The 9,557-nt window shown below is 49.3% G+C and overlaps 1 pseudogene; it reads left to right on the top strand.

Annotated features, from left to right (window-relative positions):
- The first annotated feature begins 6,137 nt into the window (after positions 1-6,137).
- LOC138283362 (small integral membrane protein 10-like protein 3) lies at positions 6,138-6,612 on the top strand (annotated as a pseudogene).
- The last annotated feature ends 2,945 nt before the right edge of the window (positions 6,613-9,557 follow it).

Genomic DNA, 9,557 nt, shown 5'->3' with positions numbered 1-9,557 from the left:
CTAGACCCTGGATGGCAGTCAGTATGGTTGACTGCCCATCAGAGAGGGATCTCAGGAAGTCAATAGCCTACTCACTGAGGGCAGCAGGGCTAACTGGGGCAGGGCCTGAGGTGCCTGAGGCGAAGGAGATGCCCACCCTCCTGGGTGAGTGGGCATGGGAAACACGCTGAGGGGCTGCTGGGACGGTGGTGCTGGTACAGGGGGTGACAGCTGTACCTGTAGTTGGGGTGTGCACAGAGGTGTCCGCCACCGACAGGGAGCTTTCATCAGAGGAGGAGTCCCTGTCGGACACTGTCCCCTCCTGTCTCCGTTGTGGTGCTCCCTTCGCCTTCCGTCCCACTGGTGCCCTCACTGTCAGTGGATTCGGCCTCCAGGCCCATGTGGGATGCAGCTCCCTCCGTCACCGGTGCCTCTGCTCCTCCGCCAGATGATGCTGATGCACACAAGGACAGGATGACAGAACAAAAAGGGGGGGAGAGAGAGAGAGGCTACACTTGGTCAATGCTAGCAACAACACTAGCTAGCAACAACACTACTGTTGGCGTACACAACTCACAGGGAACAGCACTATGCACTAGGCCATGCACTACCAGTTACAATGCTAGTCACCAGCCCATGGGATACAATGCCTAACACCATTAGCTGGACACCTGAAACCCACAGGACCCTGCACAGTAGTAGATGCCCACGAACATAATTGGGGTTGGAGTGCATCTGAGCTTGCCCATCATGGAACCTACCCTGCCATGTTCGCCCTGGCCTAGGGCCTAGGGTCACTCACAGCCCACATCCCCCACCCAGGTAATACCTTAACACGTGCAAAGTCATGATTCTGAATCTGCACTCACCCCCTTGCAGCTGCTGTGATGCCTTCAAGCGCCCATCCAACTCTACCCTTTTTCTGATGGGCGCTGACCTGCAGAAAAAGAAGCACAACAAAAGGTATTAGTCATACCGTCCAGACTGTTACACTCATGGCCCACCATATCCCTTCCATCCCCTTACACACATACATTGACCACCATACATGCAGCACTCTGCCCAGGACCCTTCACACGAGGCTTACACACACAGCACTCCTTTCATTCATGCCCCACAAATCATGCTCACAGTGTATTCATCTGTTGGTCTGGAGGATCATAAAGTAAAGGGTACTGGAGTAGGACCCCATCCACCAGTCTCTCCAACTCCTCCGAAGTGAAGGCAGGGGCCCTTTCCCCAGACACTCGAGCCATGGTTGCTTCCAAACACAGGTCACAGCAGCACTTGAAGTGCAGGTACGTTCCTGTTGAAGGTCAGGTAGCAAGTGAGTGAACAAATAGAAACTGTACCATCACCGCCAGCGTATATCGCAATTGGCTCCTAGAACCCATAGGCCCCAATGATGACCAATGCGGTGTTGCACAGCGGTTGTCGAGCGCCAACCGCAACGGCGCACAATGCCAGCGGAATTACCTAATTTCCACTTGTCCGTCCTCACAGGTCAGGCAGCTGCCATTTCAGGGGGGCACAGGCCATGGCACCTAACTGCGTCACAGCAGACATAGGCACATCAACTGAGTTCAAAAGTTCACATAATGTTTCTGTAAAGCAAAAATTGCCTATTAATCTGAGAATATGTTTGAAATGACCTTCTGCTCACAGTTTGTATCCCTAGAGTTCAACCACTGAGGATTAATAGGAGATGGAGACATCCCCTGTGTACAGACCCCTGGTGGACCTGGCGACAATGGAGGACAGGCACATAATCCTCACCTACAGACTTGATAGGTCCACAATCCCAGAACTGTATGCCCAATTGGAGCCAGACCTGATTTCAGCCATCCGCCACCCCACAGGTATACCCCCTCTGGTGCAGGTCCTGTCAGTGCCCCATTTCCTGGCAAGTGGTTCCTTCCAAGTTACAGTGACCATGGCATCAGGGATGTCACAGCCTACGTTCTCAAACGTGCTGACTGCCCCTGATGAAACACATGCGCAGCTACATCGTTTTCCCTCAGGTGGAGGATTTGGCCACAGTGAAGGCTGACTTCTATGCACTGGGACATATCCCCAACATCACTGGTGCCATTGATGGTACACATATTGCCTTTGTCCCCCCCACCGGAGAAATTAACAGGTGTTCAGAAATCGAAAAAGCTTTCACTCTCTGAATGTGTAGATAGTATATCTCCCATGTCAATGCAAAGTATCCTGGCTCTGTGCATGATGCATTTATCTTGAGGAATAGCAGTATCCCATATGTGACAGCTCAACTCGAGAGGCACTGGGTGTGGCTAATAGGTGAGCCCATGGTCCCCACCCAGTTGATGTAGGTATATGGGTGTGGTGTTGGCCCTAAAGGTGAGTGTGTGTGTTGTAAATAAAAAGGTGAGAAGCACTGCTTCTTTGATTTGAGCGTGTTTAATTAGGTCCAAAACAAAGACCGCCGCTGTCACGTCCTCCGGCTCCGCCGTCTTCAACCGTCTCTCACTCGCGCTCAAGAGCACGGGAGAAAGCGACAGCCGGCAGCACACGAAACAGGTTCGGCACCAATGGTTTATGATCCGTTTGAACAACAAATTTTCTCCCCCATATATAGCTTCTAAATTTCTCACTAGCCCAATAGCATGCTAGCAGCTCTTTCTCAATCACAGAGTAATTGAGTTCTGACTCACGTAATACTCTAGAGGCATAACTAATAACCTTCTCATCCTTCCCCATACCTTGAGACAGCACCGCACCCAACCCATACCTACTAGCATCAACAGTGATGGTGCACAATTGGCTGGGGTCATACGGACTCAATGGCCTAGCATCGACCAACTCCTGCTTGACCCTTTCGAATGTAGCTTGACACTCACTGTCCCATATGAACGGTACATTGTTCTTGAGAAAGTTAGACAAAATCTTCATTTTGCTAGCATAATTAGCAATGAACTTAGAATAGTATTCACACATGCCTACAAAAGATCGTAACTCGTCTTTGTCCTTGGGATCAGGTGATTCCACAATCGCTTTCACCAAACCGGGCAGTGGTGTAACACCATCCCCAGACACACAATGACCCAAAAATTCTATTTTTTTCTTGTAAAACTCACATTTTTCTTTCCTTACACAGACGCCATAAGACTGAAAAATTTTAAAGACAGATCTGATTTTCTCGTGATGACCTTCCAATTCCCTAGTATGAATCAAGACATCATCTTGGAAAACCAGAATACCTTGTACTTCCCCCAACATTTTGTGCATGATACGTTGAAACGCTGATGCAGCAGAGGCCAACCCAAATGGCATCCTGCAAAACTGGAAAGTGCCAAACGGAGAATTGAAAGCTGTGTAATGACGCGAATCCTCATCCAACACCACCTGGTGATATGCTGATGCAAGATCTATTTTGGAAAACCACACAGAGCCTCTGAGCTCATCGAGCAGGTCGCTAATCTTAGGTAAAGGATATGAGTCTACCCATATCTCCTTCTTGAGACTCCTCAGGTCCACACATAAACGTAGGTCCCCATTTCGTTTCCGGGCAAACACCAATGGAGAAAGCCACAAACTGGACTCTATAGGCTCGATTACACCATTATTTTGTAGTTTGTGCAATTCAGCCTTAAGGTCCTCTCTTAGACTAAATGGCACCGACCTGACCTTATGTCTCACAGGGATAGCCCGATCTTTTACCTTAATTCTGTGCTTGAAACCAGCAATCTTACCCAAACCTTGTACAAAAATGCTAGGAAACTCCTCTTCAAATGGTGCCTTTGCTTCTGAGTTCCCTACGACAAGGACTTGTTCTTTAGCACCAGGTTTCAACACCATGCCAAACAGCTCTTGGTGGTACCATCCTAAAATGTTCAAACCTTTATACGCCACATAAATTTTACCGAAAATCTTTCGATCCTTGAACTCAAGACTATCTTCTATGTAGCCTTCCAAGTCAATTTTCCTGCCCTCATAAGACACAGGTGATCTATCGGGAGGCAATAATTCCCTATCACCCCAAACATTGTGGAAGAGATCCGATGTGATCATAGTAATATGTGCCCCAGAATCCACTAACAACTGAAGCCACTTATCACCAACCCGAATATCAACAAGGGGATCTATACAATGGTTTTGATCTTTGACTCCACCTACCCTTTCAGTGACTACCACAATCATATCCTGATAGGCCTTAACAAAACAATCCTCTTCATTTTCCCCCTCTTCCTCTACCACTGTTGAGACCTTAGCTTCTGCTGAATGTGCTTATTTGAGCAGTGACCGATAAACTGGTCCCTTATTAACTGGTCTTGGAAATCTCTAAATTCACACTTCTAGGCCAATTGTTCAACCGTCTCTCACTCGCGCTCGAGAGCACGCGAGAACGCGACAGCCGGCAGCACACGAAACAGGTTCGGCACGCAGTAACATTACCATGTGCCAAACCACACAGAACACAAAATAATATCTTCCTTTTTTTTTTTTTTTTTTAACTTCCAAACCAGAGAAATATAACCCAACATTAGAACAAAATAATAATAACAGAACATTAAACCACCAAACAGTATTAGTGAAAATGGCCATAACAACAAATAGATTTCCTGCTAACAGCAATGAGATTCCCTAAGTTTGAGCGGCATCCGTTTCACTCGAACAGATCTTCTAAGTGTTTGAGGAACTCCCAACTTAGTGTTTAACGCCAACCGTTCCTGAACCATACCCTCTGACACCGCTCTACTACACCTTTTCATTCCACCGTCACAGTCGTCATTCACCTTCACAGCTTTATTCATATTCCACCACTGACCACCCTCAACCATGATAGCATTACCACACACTTTCCTCACTGTAACTGGACTTCCATAACAAGCTTCCCCTTTCCTCACAAAGGTCTGTAACTTGAGGCGCACTATAGCACCTGGTTGAAAAGAGCGTTCTTTTGTAGAATTTTTCTGGTCATATCTAGCGTTCACCCTGTCCTGATTTTTCTTTACCTCACCCCTAACTTTATCTTTGTCCACCACATCAGGAAATTTACCTGACACGATCTTGGCTAAGCAAGCCGGGAAAAGTTTAGATGTACTACGCCTACCTTTCAACAGTTCAAATGGGGAGATTTTCGTCACTGAATGTGGTGTGGTACAATAAAACCACAACATCGAATTCACAGCCTCTTCCACATCCAATCTACTTGCTTTAGCCCACTTTATACATTCCACAACCACTCTGTTCATTCTTTCGACTAAACCATTCGTTTGAGGATGGTACAACGAACTCTTCAAATGTTTCACACCAGACTCTCTTAAGAAGGTTTCCATCTCATTGCTCACAAACTGTACGCCATTATCCGAAATTAAATATTCCGGAAAACCTTCCTTCCAAAAGATCTCTTTGAGGAACTGTATGGCAGAACTTGCAGAAGGCTTAGCGAAAAACCGCACTTCTGGCCACTTGCTGAAGTAATCCATCAGTACAAAAGCATAGTGCATGTGACTAGGGAGAAAATTGAAGGGCCCAACCATATCAACACCCACTTTAACCCAAGCCTTATCTGGTAAAGGTATGGGTTGTAATGGTGGCTTCACAATCTTCAACCCTTTTTCGGCACCATTGCACACAACACATCCATGAACAACCCTTTCTACATCCTTATCCATAGAAGGCCACCAATACAGCGCCCTGATCCGTCTTTTTGTCATGGTGCCACCAAGGTGCCCATCATGCGCATGGTCCACCAATTTTTGTCTAAGCTCACACGGGGGTACACATTTATCATTCCTTAACACAATGCCATCCTCAATTGATAACTCATCAGCCGCCTTGGCATACGGTTGGAGTTCTGAATTCAAATTCCTTTCCTTAGGCCAGCCGTTGACAATATACTGCTTAACCCTGGACAGCACCTCATCATTACTTTCAGCGATATTCCATACTGTTTCCATGCACACTTTGGATTCATCAGCATCCACAGCCGCTATAAAACAATCCTCCACATCATCCTCCACATCAACAGTACTTTCATCACTAATAGGTCACGCCAACGGCCCTCACCCTCCGTCAGCCAGGCCCTCCCACTCCTCCTCAGACTGCGGAAGCAGTTGACGAGATCCTCCAGCAGGAAGAGGAGCCGGGCTCCGTTTCCGGGGAGGGAGGGATCAGCTGTTGCGCTAGTGGCATGGAGGGACCAGGGGAGATAGCTCAGCGTATGCAGCCTTTATGCAGCCATGTCGGGTAGCGCTGAGGTCTCCTAGACACCGCCGCTGCCCTTGAGCAGTGCGCCTGGCACTTCAGGCGGCTGCGCGGCAGTGCATGGCGGCCCTGTCGGAGCTGGCCGTCAGATTGTCGTAGTCTGCCGCCGTCCGCTCATATGTGGTCTCCTCCAAGGGGCTCTCAAGGACCCTGCTGATCTTCTTCGACCTGGCCTGGAGGCTCCGCATGAACTTCCGCTACCTCTACGTCATCGCGTCCATGATGCTGAATGTCAGGCTGCAGGTGCATATAGAAATCCACTAATATGCTGAATCTTTAGCTGTGTTATATAACTAATGAATTGCCCGCACTACAATCAGTTTTATTTGTAACTGTTGAAAATACAACAGAAGATGGATGGAACACCTTCAGCAGGTACATTGATTGTGCACGTAAAGGATCACACGATCCTCCCCCAGCCAGGCTAAAAGGTACAATATGCTTTCAGCAGGAAGAAGACGGAGATCTCTCTACACAGCAATGCGTGGGTGCTTAGCGGCGGTCATGGCTCCCTCGTCGCCAAATTTCAGATGTTGTAAATAAAAAGGTGAGAAGCATTGCGATGATTTGAGCGTGTTTAATTAGGTCCAAAACAAAGACTGCCGCTGTCACGTCCTCCGGCTCCGTTGTCTTCAACCGTCTCTCACTAGCGCTCGAGAGCACGGGAGAACGCGACAGCCGGCAGCAGACGAAACAGGTTCGGCATGCGGTAACATTACCGCGTGCCAAACCGCACAGAACACAATAGTGTGGCTAACAAGTATCCCTTGATATTTACAGGTGACTCTGGTTAGCCCAACCTCTCATGGCTACTGACCCCAGTGAGGAATGCCAGGACAAGGGCAGAGGAATGTTACAATGAGGCACAAGGGCGAACAAGGAGGATCATTGAGCTCACATTTGGCCTCCTGATAGCCAGATTCTGGTGCCTCCATTTGACAGGTGGAGCCCTGTACTACTCACCCAAGAAGGTGTGCCAGATCATCATTGCATGTTGCATGTTGCACAGCCTGGGCTTGAGACGCCAGGTGTCTTTTCTGCAGGAGAATGAGCCTGGGGATGGTCGTGTGGCAACGGTGGAGCCTGTGGACGGTGACGAAGAGGAGGCAGAGGAAGAGGATGTGGACAACAGAACTACAATAATTCAACAGTACTTCCAGTGACACACAGGTAAGACACTGTAACTTCAACTTCCATTGCAGTTTTGTGTTGGACATTGAACATGGCAGCCTGATTTCCCTATTTCTATGGCCACTTACTGTACCCTTTGGCATCTCTATTTTCAGATATCTGTGCCCCACTCTGGCTCCTGGTGTGTTTACTGCTGCCCACTACAGGTCATACCTATGTAAATATTACAGTACATTTGAATTTTTATGTTTACAGCTTGTTAAGGTAATACATATTTCAATCAGTTGACAGACTCCATACTTGTATTAGTTCCCAGGGTGTTTATTTCAGTGTTGAGAAGTAAATGGGGATGTGCAATGGGCTGGGTTGATGGTGGAGAACTGTCCAGGATAGAGTCTAGTCTGTTGGTATCACAGATGCATTGTCCAAGGGAGCATAGGAAGTGGAGCAATGTCAGTTAAAGGTGGACAGGGTGTCCTATTTCCTGGCAGGGGTCTTGGCAATGTTCTTTGGCTTCTGTCTGGATTGCAGGGACCTTTTGCGTAGTGGTTCTTCATCTGCAGGGGGTGGGGTGCTGGTGGCCTGTTGTTCCTGTGGTGGAGCCTCCTGTCCACTAGCGTCGGCGGAGGTGGAGGGCTGTTCTTCGGTGTGGCTAGTGTCAGGGGTCCGTTGGTGTGCCACTGCCTCCCTCATGGTGTTGGCCATGTGAGCCAACACTCTTGCAATGGTGACCAGGGTGGTGTGGATATCCCTCTGGTCCTCCCTGATACCCAGGTACTGTCCCTCCTGCAGCCGCTGGGTCTCCTGCAGCTTGGCCAATATATGGGCCATAGTCTCCTGGTAATTGTGGTATGCTCCCAGGATGTTGGTGAGTGCCTTGTGCAGAGTCGGTTCCCTGGGCCTGTCCTCCCCCTGTCGCACAGCAGTCCTCCCAGCTTCCCTGTTGTCCTATGCCTCTGTCCCCTGATCTTGTGCCCACTGCCTCTGACCCCAGGTCCCTGATCAACCTGTGTTTGTGGGGTTGCCTGGGGTCCCTGTAGTGGTGGACACACTGCTGACTGACGTGTCCTGGGAACAGAGGGATGGGCCCGCAGGGTGGGTGTTGTGCTGGTATTTCCTGAGGGGGGAGGCTCTGTGGTGGTTTGGGAATGTGGCTGGGTCTCTGACTGTCCAGAAGTCCTGATGGCCCAGGTTGGTCATCCTGATCCAGGCGTGCAGAGCTGCTGTCATCACTTTGGGCCTCTTCGGTGGGGGGACTGGATGTTGTTGGCAACTCCTCTCCGGTGACGTTGTGCGGGGGTCCTGTGGGGATGTAAATGCAGTGTTGTTATTTCTGCGTGTGTCATCTTGTGCTCTGGTATGTTTTCCTCTGTGGTTGTTATTGGCAAGGCAGCTTTGGCTTGTGTGAGTTGTGATTTGGTTGGCTATGTGATTGTCACTAGTGTGCATGCTTTGGTGATGGGTGTCCATGCAGGTCTGTGATGGGTGTCCATGCATTGGTGTTGCATGCATGGCTTGGTATTTGGATGGGTGGGTTGTGATGGTGGGGTAAATGTGAGGTGGTGGAGTGATGGGGGAGAGGGCAGGGGTGGGGGTATGTGATGGCATGCAGGTAGGTGGGTGGTGAAAGTAGTAAAGATTTGACTTACCAGAGTCCAGTCCTCCTGCTAGTCCTGCAAGGCCCTCAGCAAGCATGATCGCTAAGACTCGTTCCTCCCATGTTGTTAATTGTGGGGAGGAGGTGGGGGTCCACAGCCAGTCCTCTGTACAGCAATCTGGTGTCTTGCTACCACGGTATGCACCTTCCCCCGTAGGTCATTCCACCTCTTCCTGATGTCATCCCTTGTTCTGGGGTGCTGTCCCATGGTGTTGACCCTGTCCACGACTCTCCGCCATAGTTCCATCTTCTTTGCAATAGATGTCTGCTGCACCTGTGATCCGAATAGCTGTGGCTCTACCCGGATGATTTCCTCCACCATGACCCTTAGCTCCTCCTCGGAGAACCTGGGGTGTCTTTGTGGCGCCATGGGTGTAGTGTGAGTGGTGTGTGTGAGGGTGTGTGGGGTGATGTGTTGGGGTGTGTGCTATGAGTTGCATGGATGGTGTATGGGTGATGGTGTCCTGTGGCTCTGGTTCTGTGGGTGCTCTTGGTGTCTCTCTCTCTCTCAGTTGTACATTTTTTTGTAGTTGTAAAGGGTTGTGGGTAGTGTGGG

Source organism: Pleurodeles waltl, chromosome 3_1 (assembly GCF_031143425.1).
Source record: "Pleurodeles waltl isolate 20211129_DDA chromosome 3_1, aPleWal1.hap1.20221129, whole genome shotgun sequence".
NCBI lineage: Eukaryota > Metazoa > Chordata > Amphibia > Caudata > Salamandridae > Pleurodeles > Pleurodeles waltl.
This window is presented reverse-complemented; position numbering and strand designations above follow the sequence as displayed.